This window comes from Triplophysa rosa, linkage group LG13, assembly GCF_024868665.1.
Source record: "Triplophysa rosa linkage group LG13, Trosa_1v2, whole genome shotgun sequence".
NCBI classification, from domain to species: Eukaryota; Metazoa; Chordata; class Actinopteri; order Cypriniformes; family Nemacheilidae; genus Triplophysa; species Triplophysa rosa.
Window position 1 is genome coordinate 20,341,208 of NC_079902.1, and position 15,869 is coordinate 20,357,076.

The 15,869-nt window shown below is 39.9% G+C and overlaps 1 protein-coding gene across 5 annotated transcripts in view; it reads left to right on the top strand.

The window, feature by feature from the left end:
* LOC130563982 (transcription factor COE3) overlaps nt 1–15,869 on the top strand; it is a 93,320-nt gene that overhangs the window by 46,137 nt on the left and 31,314 nt on the right. The gene's annotated exons all lie outside the window — the stretch shown is intronic.

Below are 15,869 nucleotides of genomic sequence, written 5' to 3' on the forward strand. Positions count from 1 at the left end.
TGTGTGTGTGTGTGTTTTTGTTTGTTTGTTTGTTTGTTTGTTTGTCTGTCTGGTAGGAAGGAAGGTGGGGGTTACAGGCAAAGCAATTAGTAAGGCTAGGTTTTGTTTGGCCGTGTGTCGTAGATGGCATGGAACAAATTGCTTTAACTGCGCTATGGCTTCTTCTACAATTCGTGGCTGTGTATGTGTGTGCGCTCTCTCGCTCCCAAGTTTCTTTTCTTGCAAAAACATGGTTACATCATAAAGCATGGCGATAAGGAGAAACAGGTGACCTCAACGATTGCAGCACGAGGCTGAAAAAGGCCAGATGACGCATTTACAAATGAGCCCGAGCTGCAGCTGATGGCATGACTAACTTTTTTCCTCCTGCGTTTGTTTCTATTTACACTGAGCACAAGTTTTTAAAGAATCCCTAAAGTATCTGGTGACTTCAGTTGTTGTTGTTTCTGAATCCTGAAGTACTGATTGTAGACTTCATTTATTTTTTGTTAGTTGCCGGCGGTCCCGCAACTTCCCGAGGATCATTTTTTTGCTGTTATGGAAGACACGAGGTCTCAGTTATTTCTCATTTATGTTTCAGGTTTCTCTAAACTTTCTCACTTGAATTTGTTTGTAAATTGATTAACAATACAGTGTTACTGAATATACGGATTGCAGTTGCCTAGGGAAAATATTATTGCGCTCACTTTTCTCTTTCATTGCTCAGGAAACATCCAGTAATGGTGTTTTGTGAGCTGTATTGTAAGTATCACCAGTGCCTTAAATTGTTTGGAAATAAAAAGACGCATGAGACAATAATTGACGCTACAAGAATCAAAAGCTATAAACATGAATGTGGATAGCATAGCACAAATATTTTGAAAATGTTTTTTTCATTACAGACTTTGCTATAGAGATGTTATTTAAACCGTTTGAGACATTGTTGAGATTATCTGTAAAACTTAAAATCCTCTTTGCCATTTCTCATTTCTGTCTATGGGAAACAATTGAGAATTATAGAGATCTGTTGTGACTTTACTCTTTTCATAAGTCACTTATTCCATTCGCAAAACTGAGAAATCTGAAGCACAGTTGGATGATATACAGCATATTGTTGTGAAGTGAAGATGTCATTTCTCAAAATGGATTCAGAATTTGAGACGTACAGTATGATTTCTCATGCATTCTGCTTCTCTTCAACCATCACATCCATCCAATATCCAAAGTCTGCCGTTCCAGCCAATCGGATGGGACGATAAGCCCCTTCCCAGGGAATACTCATCTAGTGCGTGTTTGTTTATCCCGACCGTTTTGATCTCGCCTCGGCCCCTGTTGCTATTTGTTATGGCTGTGTTTGTTTTGCACTGTATACAGTATCCATATTATACATAAACAAACTGGGTTGCTAAGATGACACGGGACTGGCTAAAGATCTTCAGAATGAGAAAATGAGAGGGCGAGCACGCCCAGCAGCTGATGCTGAGATAATTCTTTTGTCATGAGAGGTATTTGGCGAGCCGAGTGCAATGAAGGGTGTGTTAGTGTGCGCACGGGTGACCTGCATGATTGAGTGTGTGTGTGCGCTTCAAGAGTGCGCGAGCGCATTCGACTGGGCCGCATCCAAGCTTCGCACCTGCAGTATTCTCATCGGGGCCAGTCTTCCTGTCCCGTGGCACGTTGCCACATTGAAATATCGGCTGTTTTTATAACAGTTCACTTCCACTTGCGCAGAACTTTTTTCCTCCTTAGAGTCTAAACGACTGTTTGAATATTAAAACGCACGCCTGTTTTTTCTTTAGCTCTGCCTGTGGGAAAGAAAATCACAAATGGGTTTTTGTTAATATCTCAGATGTTTCTCCTAGACAGTGATGATATTAAATGGAGGGATGGTTTTTTTGGTGAAAAATAGAGCAGCGAGTCAGAAATCTGTTCTGATACGACAGTGGGGAAAATAAATTATGAAATGTAACTAAACATATAAACGTGCACGTGTTGGATAGCAAAATAAATAGTCAACAACAGTCCTAATTGTACCTTTTTATTTTTTACTAAGGTATGTCAGGAAAACCATCTGAGGCAATATTGACTTTGATGTGAAATTTATCCAAGATTTCCTGAACTTTAAAAGAGCAAGCAATAAAATTTTCCTCTGGGTGATGGAGTCCTCCACAAGCATGTGGGGTCTGTTAGCTCCTCTCAGATTTCTGAGGAGGTGCTGTCACACCGTGAGGCCGCGGGCCTCCTCGACAGCCACTCACTCTCTGGTTATTAGTGCCAGAGAGACCAGCTGCTCCCCCAGCTGTAAGGGAGGAGGTGATTTATTAATTGAGAGGCAGTTTTTTTTAATCTCACGCGTTCTGACGGGACGTGACAAGAGCTGTTCTTTTTGCGTCCTCCTCAGAAAGTGACACCATCCCTGTCCATCTTTTTTTTGAGAACCTGGCGTAGGTGAGGAACGGCGTAAGGAAATTCCAACCCATGTCCTTTTAATAACTCAATACATCACACGTGACCAAATGAAAGACTCATAGACTATATACGAGTGTATAAATCTCACGGGACCCCGCTAACTCATTACTTATCAGACCTTCCAGAACTTATCAACCCATCTCCACAAATGAAATACACCACAAGATGAATTCAATGCTGCTAAAGGATCGATATGTTGACTTGTGGCAATAGAGCTTTGATCAGATTAATTCTGAGATCTTTTTGATTTTCTCTTCCTCTCTAAATAAGTTTGGCCTGTTTTAACACAGCAGAAAAAGAACTCCTCTTTTTGAACAATGCTATGTTGCTCATGCACCTGGCTTGCAGCGTTTACAGACATCTTACTATTGTATCTTACCAATCTTTTATTTAATAACTTTCTACTATATCCTTTCTACTCTTAGTGTAAAGCAGAATATTATTGTGTTATGTTATGTTATGTTATGTTATGTTATGTTATGTTATGTGATTTGATATGATATGATATTATATTATATCATATTATATTATATCATATTATTATATTATATATTGTATTGTATTGTATTATATTATATTATATCGTATTGTATATCGTGCATCGCATCGCATATTATGGGATGCACCGATACCATTATTTAAAGACCAAGTACGAGTACCGATATTTTTTTCTGGTACTCGCCGATACCGATGCTTGTACCTTTTCACAATACAGTGAGACCAATAAAAATAGAATAACTTTTTAATTACAAACAACTCCACCTTAAACACATTATGAAAAATAAACAATTTAATGTGCTTTTCACAAACTTTCAAAGAAAATTTCACAACAAAGTTCTGTCAGTTATGTCACATGAGGTATCGGTCTTTGGTATCGGTGCTTAGTATCAGGTATCAGTGCATCCCTAATTATATTATATTACATTACATTACATTAACATTACATTACATTATATTGTAAATATGCCTTTTTCATTTTTATTGTTTGTCTTTTTTCATTTAATAAAAAATACATTAACGGATAAAATAAAGTCTTCTGCTTCTTCTCTATCTTTCTACTCTACCTTTACAGCAGGAGAGATTATATTTATTTATTTATTTTAATATTATTTTTAATTCATATTTTATTTATTAAATTATTTTAAATTATTTGCATTACTGGTTTAATGTAGAAACAGGCATATTTCATAATAATATTATACAGGACCTACTTGTCAAGTCAGTCCACTCTAAACATGTTGAGTTTACCAGCGTACGAATCCCATACCCCCAAACCCCACAGCGCACCAGTTTAAGTCCAGCATCCCGAGCGGCCAGCCTCCAATAAATCAATACGCTATCTGAGCGGAACTCCACGCTCGCGGTACATCGAGTAAATCCATTCTGCTGTTTAACAAACAAGACAGTTTGCGTTTAGTGGGTGTAAGTTTGCAATCTGGAGGCAGTCATGGCTAAACGCTTGACCTCTCTTCTCCCGGCGTTGGCAGGTTTCTATCATTGTCATATGATTACTCATTCACTTCTGAGCTCTCTCAACACTCAGGGCCTTTCTGGCAGGTTTGAGGCGTACCAGACGAGATGATGATTTGAGAAATGCGGCGGACCGGCGTTCATCAAATTTCGTCGGAATGTAAATGAAAACATGAAGACTTCACCTGCGGGCCCGGCTGCTGGAGCTTGGATTGCGAGTACGGCTGCCGAACAGCTACTCATTAAATCAAACTCACCCCAGCTGTGTACACTCACAGCCTGCCTGAGCGAGAAGAGACTGGGCTCTCCTCGCTCACTTGCAGCGACTTTAAACTTTGGGGAAGGTTCGAGCCCTCTCCGGGGGATCAGAACCAATGACCTATGATTGGCGAGCTGTGTCTCAATTCCTCTAAACAAAGCCCCATCAGAAAGAAACGAAGCGAGGATAGAAACTTGCGTGCGATTTGCTGCTCACTGAGGCCTTGTGAAATGTGCGCCGTTCATCTGCTCACAGGTTCAGAGAAGATATTGGCGACCGTGTGTGTACGTGCGTGGGTGTTTGTTCCTCTGGAGTGTGTAACTGTCCTCAGTCCTGTCCAGGCCGTGCACAGACGTCCAGATGGTGATGTTGGGTTCACCTTGTCCGTGACCGTTTCTTCAATGCAGCAGAGAATGAGGTGTGCCAAAACAGATGGATAATATTGGTCTGCTCTGTGATTTTAAAACCTGCATCTGGATTTTTTTTATCGTCTCTTTCTCGCTTACGCTCTCGTCAAGCCGAACGAAGAGCAAACTTTCATCTTTTCTGGCAGCGCGGCCCGTTCGTGATAATTTGATTTTGTTTTCGCCGGTGTAGGTTCTTGTTGGAAATAACGTCTCTCTCCCTCCATTATTTGTGTTGCAGTCGTGTTTAATTAAACCCAACGTCTGATGCATCTCAAAATGGCCGCCGCTCTCTAAACACTTCAAAAGCTCGTGCAAATTACATTTACTATGTAACCATTGCATCATGTGCGAGTTTCATAGCCCCATACTGTATCTGGGGCTGATGCATCGCCACATCTTCTAGTCTTTATGCTCTTTTTATTTTCCCCTACTTCAAAAACAACGCATCACACCGCACATAAAAGAAAACAACTGACCCGAAGGCATTTGTGTTTCTTGCCCACGAGGTGGCAAAATATATGTTTTTACTGATTTGAGAATGACTGTGTGTGGCAACGAATATGAATTTCTTTCAATTGACAAACAAACGACGGGCGCGGTGCTTGAAAAGGTTAAAGTGGCATGAGCGAGATTAAAATGAGGCAGATGAGAGGCAACCTCCAGGCGTTATTCAAATGGAGGAGTTATTTTTAATTTTGCTTCAATAAAGCAAGGCGCTCAGCCATCTCTACCCAGATACTTAATTAAATACTTCACGCACTATATTAGTTTTGTGTTGCCTGCCGTCGGTTTGGAATGGTAATAGCCATAAAGAGAAACATTTGTCTGACGTATAATTGAGGTATAAATCACTTTTCCCCCCCGAAGAACGATTTTGGAATAATAAAATACTCCTGTTTGCTGGCGTGAGAGAAATTATATTAGTTTCTACTTAAGGAGGCGAAGGCTATTTTACCAACTGACTCTCTCTTTTATTCTCGCAGTCTTAAGGAACTCTCGCACGTATCGCGCTGCACTCACTTAGCTCTGATTTATCTCGTGTTTGGCTTCGGTTCAAATTCACAGCATCTGAATGTGTAGATAGATTTGTGAGAATCGATTTTAGATTATTTGTTTTATTGATATGGATTATATGATATGAGTTTCTGTATTGACCATATTCCTTAAATATTTATAGTCTTATTGTAAACAATTCAAATTGTATTTCAAAGAATTTTTTTTATTTAAAATCTTGGTAAAGCATCACAAAGAAATGGCTTTCCTTTTCAGCTGACATCATCAAGCCCCTTTTTAGCCCCTCCCTTCCAACAACACCATATTGCCTCATGATCCAGTCAATTTCTAATAGATTAAATCAATCATAGGGTGCACCATTTGATGTGGAATTGAATAGTATCTACAGTGTTGTAAAACTTCAGTCTCTATTAAAACATTTCGTGTCATTTAAAACAATTTGGAGATTTGGACAATTTCCCCCAGCTCTCATTTATTATGAGTCTAATTACTGTACTATTTTTTCTATACTTTATACTGTAAGTGAACCTTACGTAATCTCTTCTGTATACTGTAATATGCATTAGTCCCTAAATAGGGAACAGATTTGGAAACTTTCACCACACTTTAAAATGTATTAATGCCATTACATTAAAGGGATAGTTCACCCAAAAATAAAAATCCTGTCATCATTTACTGACCCTTTTGTGATTTCAAACCTGAATGACTTTCTGTCTTCTGCAGAACACAAAAGAAGATATTTTAAAAAATGATTTTAACCAGACAACAGCGGTACCCATTGACTTGCATTGGTTTTGTGTCCATAAAATAGAAGTGAATGGGCACAGCTATTGTTTCTTACCAACATTCTTCAAAATATCTAAGTGAGTCAATGAGGACCTTTAAATGACAAGATATCATGACAAGTGACATTTATTTAAGCAAAACATTTAACAAAAAAAACTTATTTGGGTACTTGCTGGTTGTCGAACTTTAAAATATATGTATATTTTGTGTAATATTTGCTGCTACTTGTGGTTATTTTCAAAGTACACTAGAATATTTGGTCTAAATTATGACACATAAAATACATTCATACATTTTAAAGAAGTGGATTAAATGTCCACAAGTCATTTTGTGCCACTGTACTGTATACTGTAATATATGATGTAATACCCAAAATCTTTTTCTTCTCACTTCATGCTCATTTTTAGTCATTTACAGTGAAACCACAGTCAGTCTTATTCTTTAAGCCTGTTACAGTACGTAAACAGTGACCTCCCGGCTTCATTCTCTGTCTCTGCTGAGTAAGACATCTCCCCACGGACGGCTTCCTCCAGTCGAGCAGTGTTGGACGCCCATATTTCTCACTCTGTCTCCCATTCTGCAGGGTTTTTACTGGTGGCATCTGGTTCTCTCTCTCCCTCTGTTCCCCAATATGTTCCCAATCTGTCCACAGGGCCTTGACTTGCTCTAATCTGCCACTTCATCTTCAGTGAATTTATCCCATCGCTCGCTGGGCTTAGACAGGGAACCAGAACTGTCCTGCAGCGCGGAGCGTTCCAGACTCACTGAACATTGAAAAGAATGGGCGTCATTCTTTAACCATGCGTGCACACACAGCTGTGCGTGTGAACATTTGTCATGTTTTTTTTTGCATACACATACAAAAAACACTTGTACGCAGTTATTATTGAATGAAACCCACTCTTTTTTCGATGTGTTGCTTTTTCCATTAGTCCTGATGAGACATGGCTAATGGTTCCGCTATGAAAAGCTATCGGCCGTATTCTTGGCGCGTTAGGAGAGGCTGTCAGTACACATCCAAGAAATATCTTTCTTTCTGCTGCGCTTTAATGAAGGAAGATTCCAGAAGTTAAAACTGTATGATAAAAACTGTTTTTCTTGAGCGTTTATGTCTCTTCCTGAGGTTGAGTGGCCTCAGACAGCACCGTTTCTCCTCGTATTTCCACCCACGAAAAAATCCTTCCCCTCTCTCTCTCCATCCGTGGTGCTTCTCCGTCTGAGGAAAAAACAGCCGGCCTGTGGGTGAAAAATGGGGCCATTTGGGCTTGTTTGTAAGTTCTGTCAAGAAGTAGCACCCCTGGCTTGGCCCGGTTAACAAATTGGATGTTTAATCTGGTGACATTCGTATCTGGGCCAAGGGCTAATGTATGTGTCTAAGAATAACCGGCCAGCCAAGCTGATAGATGGGAAGCTATTATAGGCGGTATTTAAATCTGAGGGCACAATTCCTCTATTTCCATGGCGGGAGACTGACAGCTTGATTTCAACACTGGGGGGCTCGGATAGAGCTGTCAGCCTGCACACGTCAGCAAGGGATTTTCTTTGTTTTCTTTAACACGTCTTCTCTTCCTCCTTTTACTTGATTGACTAGACAGGCTGTTAACCGTGATGGTTGAGATGGAAGGCAGTGTTGGAACGGGATGTAGATATAGTGCTTTTAGATAGAGATCTTTCACTTTAGTTCTCGACTCAATGCTGTCGGACCAGTGCGTTGCAAGATTGTGTTTTCTGTGAGCCTATGAATGTTTAGTAGTGCTTGCTAGGGCGGACAACATCACTGATGCTATAGTTCATGTCAAGGCAGTGTTTTCGCTACAGACATCTCATGACGCCTCAAATCATGTGGAAAGTCACATTGGGTGAACATGTGAGGCATACTGTAAGTAAAGGTTTGAATCTGACTTTCCACTTCCAACTTTTAGTTTCCTCTCATTTAGTGTCATCCAGTAAACGTGCCAAAAAATAAAAAAGTGTACATCGGTGAACTCACCTGGTGTCAAACTCTACCATACAAACACATTGTTCTCAGAGTCCAACGCAATGTGTTGCCTCCTGCTGTTTTACTGACAAGCCTAACAGTTTGATCTCCGTGTAGAGCAAAACATTATCTTAACACTGCCTGTTTTATTTACCGTGCCCTCTACTGTACACGTATGCCCGTTTCACACGCTAGTTTCGGATGGAGACCAAAGTAAACCATCTGTTGGATCTGCCTCTCCTTCCCTCCAGTCAAAGCCACCGCAGCCTCAGTCCATTAAAATTCACATCGTTTCATAAGAGAGTTCACGGGGAAACGTGCAGTTTATGGCTTACATGAGATGGTGGCAGATTTCTGGAGTTTCAGTTATGGGCGTAATAAGCGCCTCCGCTTGTTCAGGAAGTGCAGCCTGCAGTAATTGCTGATCCATTCCTCTGTTCTGAGGTCAGCCGTGCTGATGTGTGTTACGTGTTTGCTCCTCGCCGCATTATGTCATGGATTGATTTCGACTTGAGGTACGAATGTGTACTTTGCCATGGTAACAAAGGCCAAAATAAAGTGATGGAGGGTCTTGAGGTAATCGGATCATAGGGGAGGAGTTTGTGTGTTGTACGTGTGTGATTCCTGTTCCTCAATCTCTGGTGTTAAGTACAAACTGTGCACAGTGACACTGTTCACCGTTTCAAACAAACACACCTTTTTTCTTTTTTTCATTTATCTCTTTACAGCCGTCTTTCTCATTATTTTCAGAGAGCAGATGGTGAAGTCATGTGTTCGTCTTCTCATCAGTGACTCTTGAAAGTTGTCTTTGTTAAGTGATAAATATCTTATAAAACATCAGCGGGAAACTAATACAATGCTATACTACAATACTAATTAGTTGTGTTTGCCAAGTCATGCATCACTATCACTAGAACATGAGGTGGGGGATTTTAACAAACACCCAACCACTGGCAACCATTCAGAACATCCTAGCAACACCCTGGTATTAATTAAGTTATTCGCTATTTTGGCAAACTCCACTCACATTTTCTTTAAAAAAGAGATAAATCTATTTTGATTAATAAAAAAAATCTTTCATTCATGTCTTCTTATCGTCATTTGTGTTGAACCGAATTTCTCGTGAAATCGTAAACCAAAAGCTTGAATTATAAATCATTATTATATGATTACTATTCCGAATCAATGTAAGGCAGGCGGATAGTTTTAAATCCGGATAGTTTCATTTTTCTCTATTATTTTTACCCAAAAAAGTTACGAATTGCACCCAATTGCACCTTAAAAGCAACATGTCAATTTAATTACTACTATTAGGCCATGTTCACAATAGACTTCTTTTTTGAAGCTGCTAGCGTCTGTTTTACATTAAATCCTATAGAGTAAACCGTGTTTTCAAAAAATGTCCCGAGCGCTTTTTTAAACGCCAGTGTCTTTTTCTGCAGCTCAGAGCATCTTTTGAGGTTGAAAAACTTTTCTGAAAAAAAAAACACCCTACGTCCAAGCACCTTTTTCAAAGCTAACCAATGACAGAGACCTGTCGTTTCCATAACAACATGCGAGGAACGTGATTGGTCGAAAAGGCCCAAGCTCGAAAAAATAAAATGTCGGCCGAAACACCCGTTGGAGCATAATTTTGTATAAATGTAAGTTTATGTTTCACTTTCAATAACTTTTAATTGCATTTCTAGCGAGAAATTAGTATTTTAGTTTTTAAATATGTGATTGGTTATTGCAAAGAAGGTCTCTGTATAGAATTCCGTTACGCTGGCTATGAAGCCTGGCTCTCTAAGCTGCCTTCGTGCACAAATGCTATCTTTGAACATTGCCGGCTGCTAGTTGTAACCACACCGCTGTGAGTGTTTTTTTTTTTTACTAAAAAAGTGTCATTGTCAACTTAGTTTTTTGTCAAAAAAGAAGTAGAATGTGAACACAGCCTTGCACCTCATCCTAACCAAACGCGTTGAAATTCCTGTGACAAGCAATTTGTTTGTCCATACCGAACGCGAAAAGGGGGCGGGACGCGACAATCAATCACAAAACACAGCCAATCAGAACAGTTTTTCCCTGTCCACGCGGCCTCGCACGCTGCAGCTGAAGAGTGCACAAAGAGAGATGCGTCCTGTTCTCATGACTTCAGTGATGCCTCACCGGACGCTATGCTATAATTTTAGAATCTAAACGTATGTAATCAAACGTACAGTATATAGTCTGTCCTCATCCATGTTTGGCGATTAATATTCATGAGGTGCAGAACTTACGGAGGAGGAGCTTCGCGGAGTTGTCAGCCGCGACGTCGCAGAAATAGAAACCGTTCTATAATAGCGCGCAGCGTTGCCGCGGCTGGTTAGGACAAAATCTCTGGTTAACATGGAAAAGATACCTTTTATCGCGTGTCGCAGCGTCGCGTCGCGTTTGGTTAGGACGCGGTGTTACAAGTCTATATTTCTGTTAAAGGGATAGTTCAGCTAAAAATGAAAATTCTTCCATCATTTACTCAGCCTCATGTCATTCCTCATGGCATGACTTTCTTTCTTCTGCAGAAAACAATATAAGATATTTTGAAGAATGTTGGTAACCAAACAACACTGGACCCCATTGACTTTCATTGTATGCACACAAAACCACGAAGACATTTCTTAAAATATGTTCTTTTGTGTTGCACAGAGTAAAGAGCCATGTACAGGTTTAAAATGATATGTGGATAAGTTCATGATGACAGAATTGTTATTTTTGGGTGAACTGTCCCTTTAAAATTTCTGTTCCAATGTTTTACAAACTTATCAAACACGTCTCTCCTGATTTGGAGTTTTCAAAGGAACCGCAGGTTCTCTGTGGCTTTAAAGCAGAGCTCATTATGAGTGTCTGTGATATGTGCAGGAGTCTGTATAAACTGCTTATTGTGTTCATAAGGTAAGAGGCCAGAAGAGCAGACATTAGATGCAATGTAAAGGATGATACTGAGGAGAGAGAGAGAGACAAAGATCCCTTCTAGAGACTGTTTGAGTGCCTTATTAAATATTTAGTCTGATTGTACACGGTCCTGTAATTGCCATCTTGGCTAGTGAATAATTGATGACGTGTAGGAGAGCAAAAGAGAAGCCCAGTCTCTCTCTCCCACACGTCCACACCTTGCCGTTTTTTATACACCTTTATTGTTACTATTATCTTGTCCTCATTAGCTAAGATGATTCCTGGAAAAATTAATGATATGATATTACAACCTTTAGTTGCTTCTTTTCTATGCTTTTTTACAACATCATTTTTTGAGCACAAAATTATTGCGGGAAACTCTTTAAAAACAATCACACTGCTGAGTTTAGTTGGTCGATCAGAGAAAATGTTTGCTTTTTTGTCTTTTTCACAGATTCCCTTAAATACTCCCAATAAACTGTTGACGAAGAGGAGTATTGCGAGAGGGGCAAAAAGTGTTGTGCTAATCGGTTGCAGAGCTAATAAATCCCCCCCTTTTTAACCATCCCAAAGAAGCAAATCATTTCAAAGAAAACAACTAATACTCAGAGCAAATGGTGGCCGAGAATTGGAGCTATGGCAGCTTTTAAAAATACCTCTGCTGAAATATTGATTTTTTTTCTCTTTTTCTTCCTGCCTAACGTAATAAGTGAGAGACTCCAGGGATGCGTGTGTGTGTGTGTGTGTGTGTGTGTGTGTGTGTGTGTGCGTGTGTGTGTGCGTGTGTGTGTGTGCGTGTGTGTGTGCGTGTGTGTGTGCGTGTGTGTGTGTGCGTGTGTGTGTGCGCGTGTGTGTGTGCGTGTGTGTGTGTGCGTGTGTGTGCGTGTGTGTGTGTGAGAGACGATGTGTGAGAAGACAGAGATGCTCTTTTTCACACATCTTGTGTGTGTGTGTTTGTGGGACTGTACGTGTGTGTTGAGCACTCGATATGGCTGATTTAACAAGCTGTATATGATAACTATAATGAGGGACTACGGTATGTTTTTCTTGGAGAGTGTATCTGGATGAACAACACAAAAAGGATTTTTCTCCAGAACATGAGATTGAATGGCGGTAAAGTCCAATTGTAACAAAAGACTCCGTCAATCTTACATGTGTCTCTGGTAGAGTCAGAAAAGGTCTTAACAATCTCTCAAACAACTCGAAATTTTTTTCGTTTCTTCATTCAAGGACAAATTATCTTAATAGCTTTCTCTATAAGGTCAAACAGAAACATGTAAAAAATGTGATACTTTATTGAAACATACCTCCATTAAAGGGACTCGAGTAAATTTCTTTGTTCTAATAAACACAGAGAAAGATATTTTAAAGAATGCTTGTAACCAAACAGTTCTTGGCCACCATTGACTACCATAGTAGGAAAAATGGCAATGGTCATCAAAAGTGCCCCAGGGCTGTTTGCATTCCTACATTCTTCAAAATATCTTCTTTTCTTTTCAACAGAACAAAGACATTTATAATACAATTTTCCTACTATGGTAGTCAATGGTGGCCAAGAACTGTTTGGTTACAAGCATTCTTCCGAATACGTTTCTCTGTGCAGAACAAAGAAATTTATACAGATTTAGAACAACTTGAGGGTGAGTAAATGAAGACAGAATTTTCATTTTTGGGTGAACTGTTCCTTTAAGTCTCCTGAGCCACATTTGAAAAGTGAAATTGTTTTCTGGGATGTCATGTTTGGATCTAACATTTATCAAAAAGCATGCTAGATTTGTATATATTTTATACAGTACAGTACACCTACCTACAATCCGAAGCGCACATTTTTTTTTATTAGATCTGACTAATGGAGTTTTTTCATTATTCAATGTTCATCAGCATCACTCATAAAATAACCCAAATGTCCTTTACTTCTGTTTGTACAGAAGGATTGTAGTGGTCAGATGATGATTTACACTGATAGAGTAAACACCAGTTGACATAACTGATGTCAGTCAGGTGGACGGCTTACAAGTGAGACAGAGCTGAAGCTCCCTTTCCAGTCTCTGTTCAGTCCTAAACCCCTTCCATGCCAGTCCCCCGAGTTCGAGAGAGAGAAAGAAGTGGAGTGGGTGCTCAGGACCAGCAGTAATTTCTGACTCGGTGTTGGAGGCACATTAAGGACTGACAGGGCCACACAGCCCCCTGTAATTGATTGCAGACCGGCGTAATGAGGTGACGGCTTACAACACAGACGCCAACTCTCTCATTATCTTTACCCACTTTTTTAAGAGCAGGGAGAGAGAGGGAGACAGGCGCAGAGAGAAAGACAGAGAGAAGGATGGAAAGAAACACTGAGACTAATAACCGAGCACCGGCTCTAGAAGGTCATTAATTATTTATGTTGTTTTAATAAGTTTTAGATGGGGAGGATGAGGTTCAACGTGAGAGTTAGACTTTCCCTTCTCTGTGTTTCTCTGTCCACACCTCAGTTTGCCTGTTCTGTCATTCTGTCATTTCCTATAGCTGTCTGTTGGTTTCGTTCTGCGCTCTTTGTATCACATGTATAATGTAAGTGTCAAAATGTAATGTAAGTCATTGGTCTTGAGGAAAGGGGTAGCCACAGTGAAAGTTCAAATCGCTCTGTGTCTTAGCTTTAGTTAAGATGTTTTTGTAATATGATGAAACTTTTTAAAATGTATATTATTTTGAAAAGAGCTGAATGTTTTAATTTTGATTTTTATGTTAAAATGTATTTATTTTATTATAATATTATTATATATATTGTATATTATTATATATTTATTATATGCTGTATTATACATATATATTATATTTATTATATATTTATATTAATATAATTTATTTTTGTCATTATTTTATTAGTTTTATTATAGCCATGCTAAAAGACGGCAGCCTCAACTGCTTTGCTTGTCTCTGTGTTGCCAAAAAAGCAAACTAGACTCTAAACTGGTTTAAGTGTTTAAAGTTTTTACAGGAAATTACATACAATGGTTGAAAAATGATGCAAGCCAGACTCTAAACTTGCACTGCCCGTACAAGTTTTGCTGGAGTATGTTGAATAAATCCGACAACAATCTTCGTAAACTAGCCAAAAATGTTGTTACAACAAGGAAGTATTAAAGATATGAAAAAATGAAAATTCTTTCAACATTTTCTCAACTTCACGTCATTCCAAACCTGTATATGACTTTCTTTTGCACAACACAAAAGAAGATATATTGAAGAATGTTGATAACCAAACAACATTGGGCGCCATTGACTTCCATTAGACATAAAACCACGGAGACATTTCTCCACATGAATAAATGGGTAAATAAATGATGACATTTTTTATTTTTGGGTGACTTATCCTTTTAACAACATTACAAGGATTTATATGTACTTTTTATATTTAAATAATTTATAATGGAGGTCCTAGAGAATAAATGCACAACAAATGCCCTATTGACCTTTATTGTAAGCGATGTTTGCAAACTGAAGAACAAAACTACTGTGAATGGTCGATGACGTTTTGCAGACAGTGTTGCTAGAGCTTGTTTTTAACCTGTGTTATTCCTTTTATTGTCTGTCGGTTACACTGGTCCTTTTCAAAATCTGCCCTGCCTGTTACTTTCCACTCGCCCCCGTTTTCCTGTCTGAGATCTCCATTCCACCCCAAGCCTCGTCATTTAAAAACACCAACCCCTCCCCACCATCAGCACACACTTCCAAACGCCGGGCTAGTCCCGCTTCGATCCGAAGGGAGCCGACCCGCTTTGAAGTGCTGCCGCTTTTCCAGGATGAGACCTGGAATCTCACATTCCCTGTCAACTCCTGCCCAGTGGCAGATGGAGAAGTCTAGACCTACGAGACACGCGTCACGTGCTCCTCTCCCCTTCCACGCCCGCGCATCTCGCTATCTCTCTCCTCTGTCTTCCTACCCTCTCTGCCATTCCAGAACCGGCAGATCTCGCCGTCCGATCCGGGCAGCGTTCTCTACTTTCAAATGGTGACCGGGGTGGTGATAAACACAGTCCTCCTCTAATATCTGAGAAGAGTTTCACTTACAAAGCTTGTCTCCTGCTGTGTTTTAATTCAATCCTTATCGATCCATATCTCTCCTTCCAAGGACTCCAATATCATATGAATGGAGCTCAGGGATGGGTTCCCCTTATTATTGTATTCCATGGCCATAAAGGGCATTAGCAGCCAACAGACCAACCCAGATCAAGTATCAGTCGATACGAGCTAAAGAGAACAGGCTTTCTCGCTCTTTTTCTGCCCCTTTCTCTCTCTCTGTCTGTCTTTCTCGCTAGATTTCTCGGTATCTCTCTATTGTCTAAGGCCATCTAAAGTATATATTGTGATTATGTCGTGTGGTAAAGTGAGATCCTAAAAATCGCGTGAGTTAGCACCGTATGTTTTTAAAGATATTGTTACTGTCTTATTAGGGAGAAATCAATGCCGTCTGCAGATAGCGGCCATTTATATCACAGACATGGGGGCTTTTCTTGCCACCGTCTCTCTCAGCATCCCTCGCTCCGCGCGCTCTGTGGGGCAGCAGCGATGGAGGTTATCCCGTGGTTAATGTGACATGGCTGTCTGCGACCTT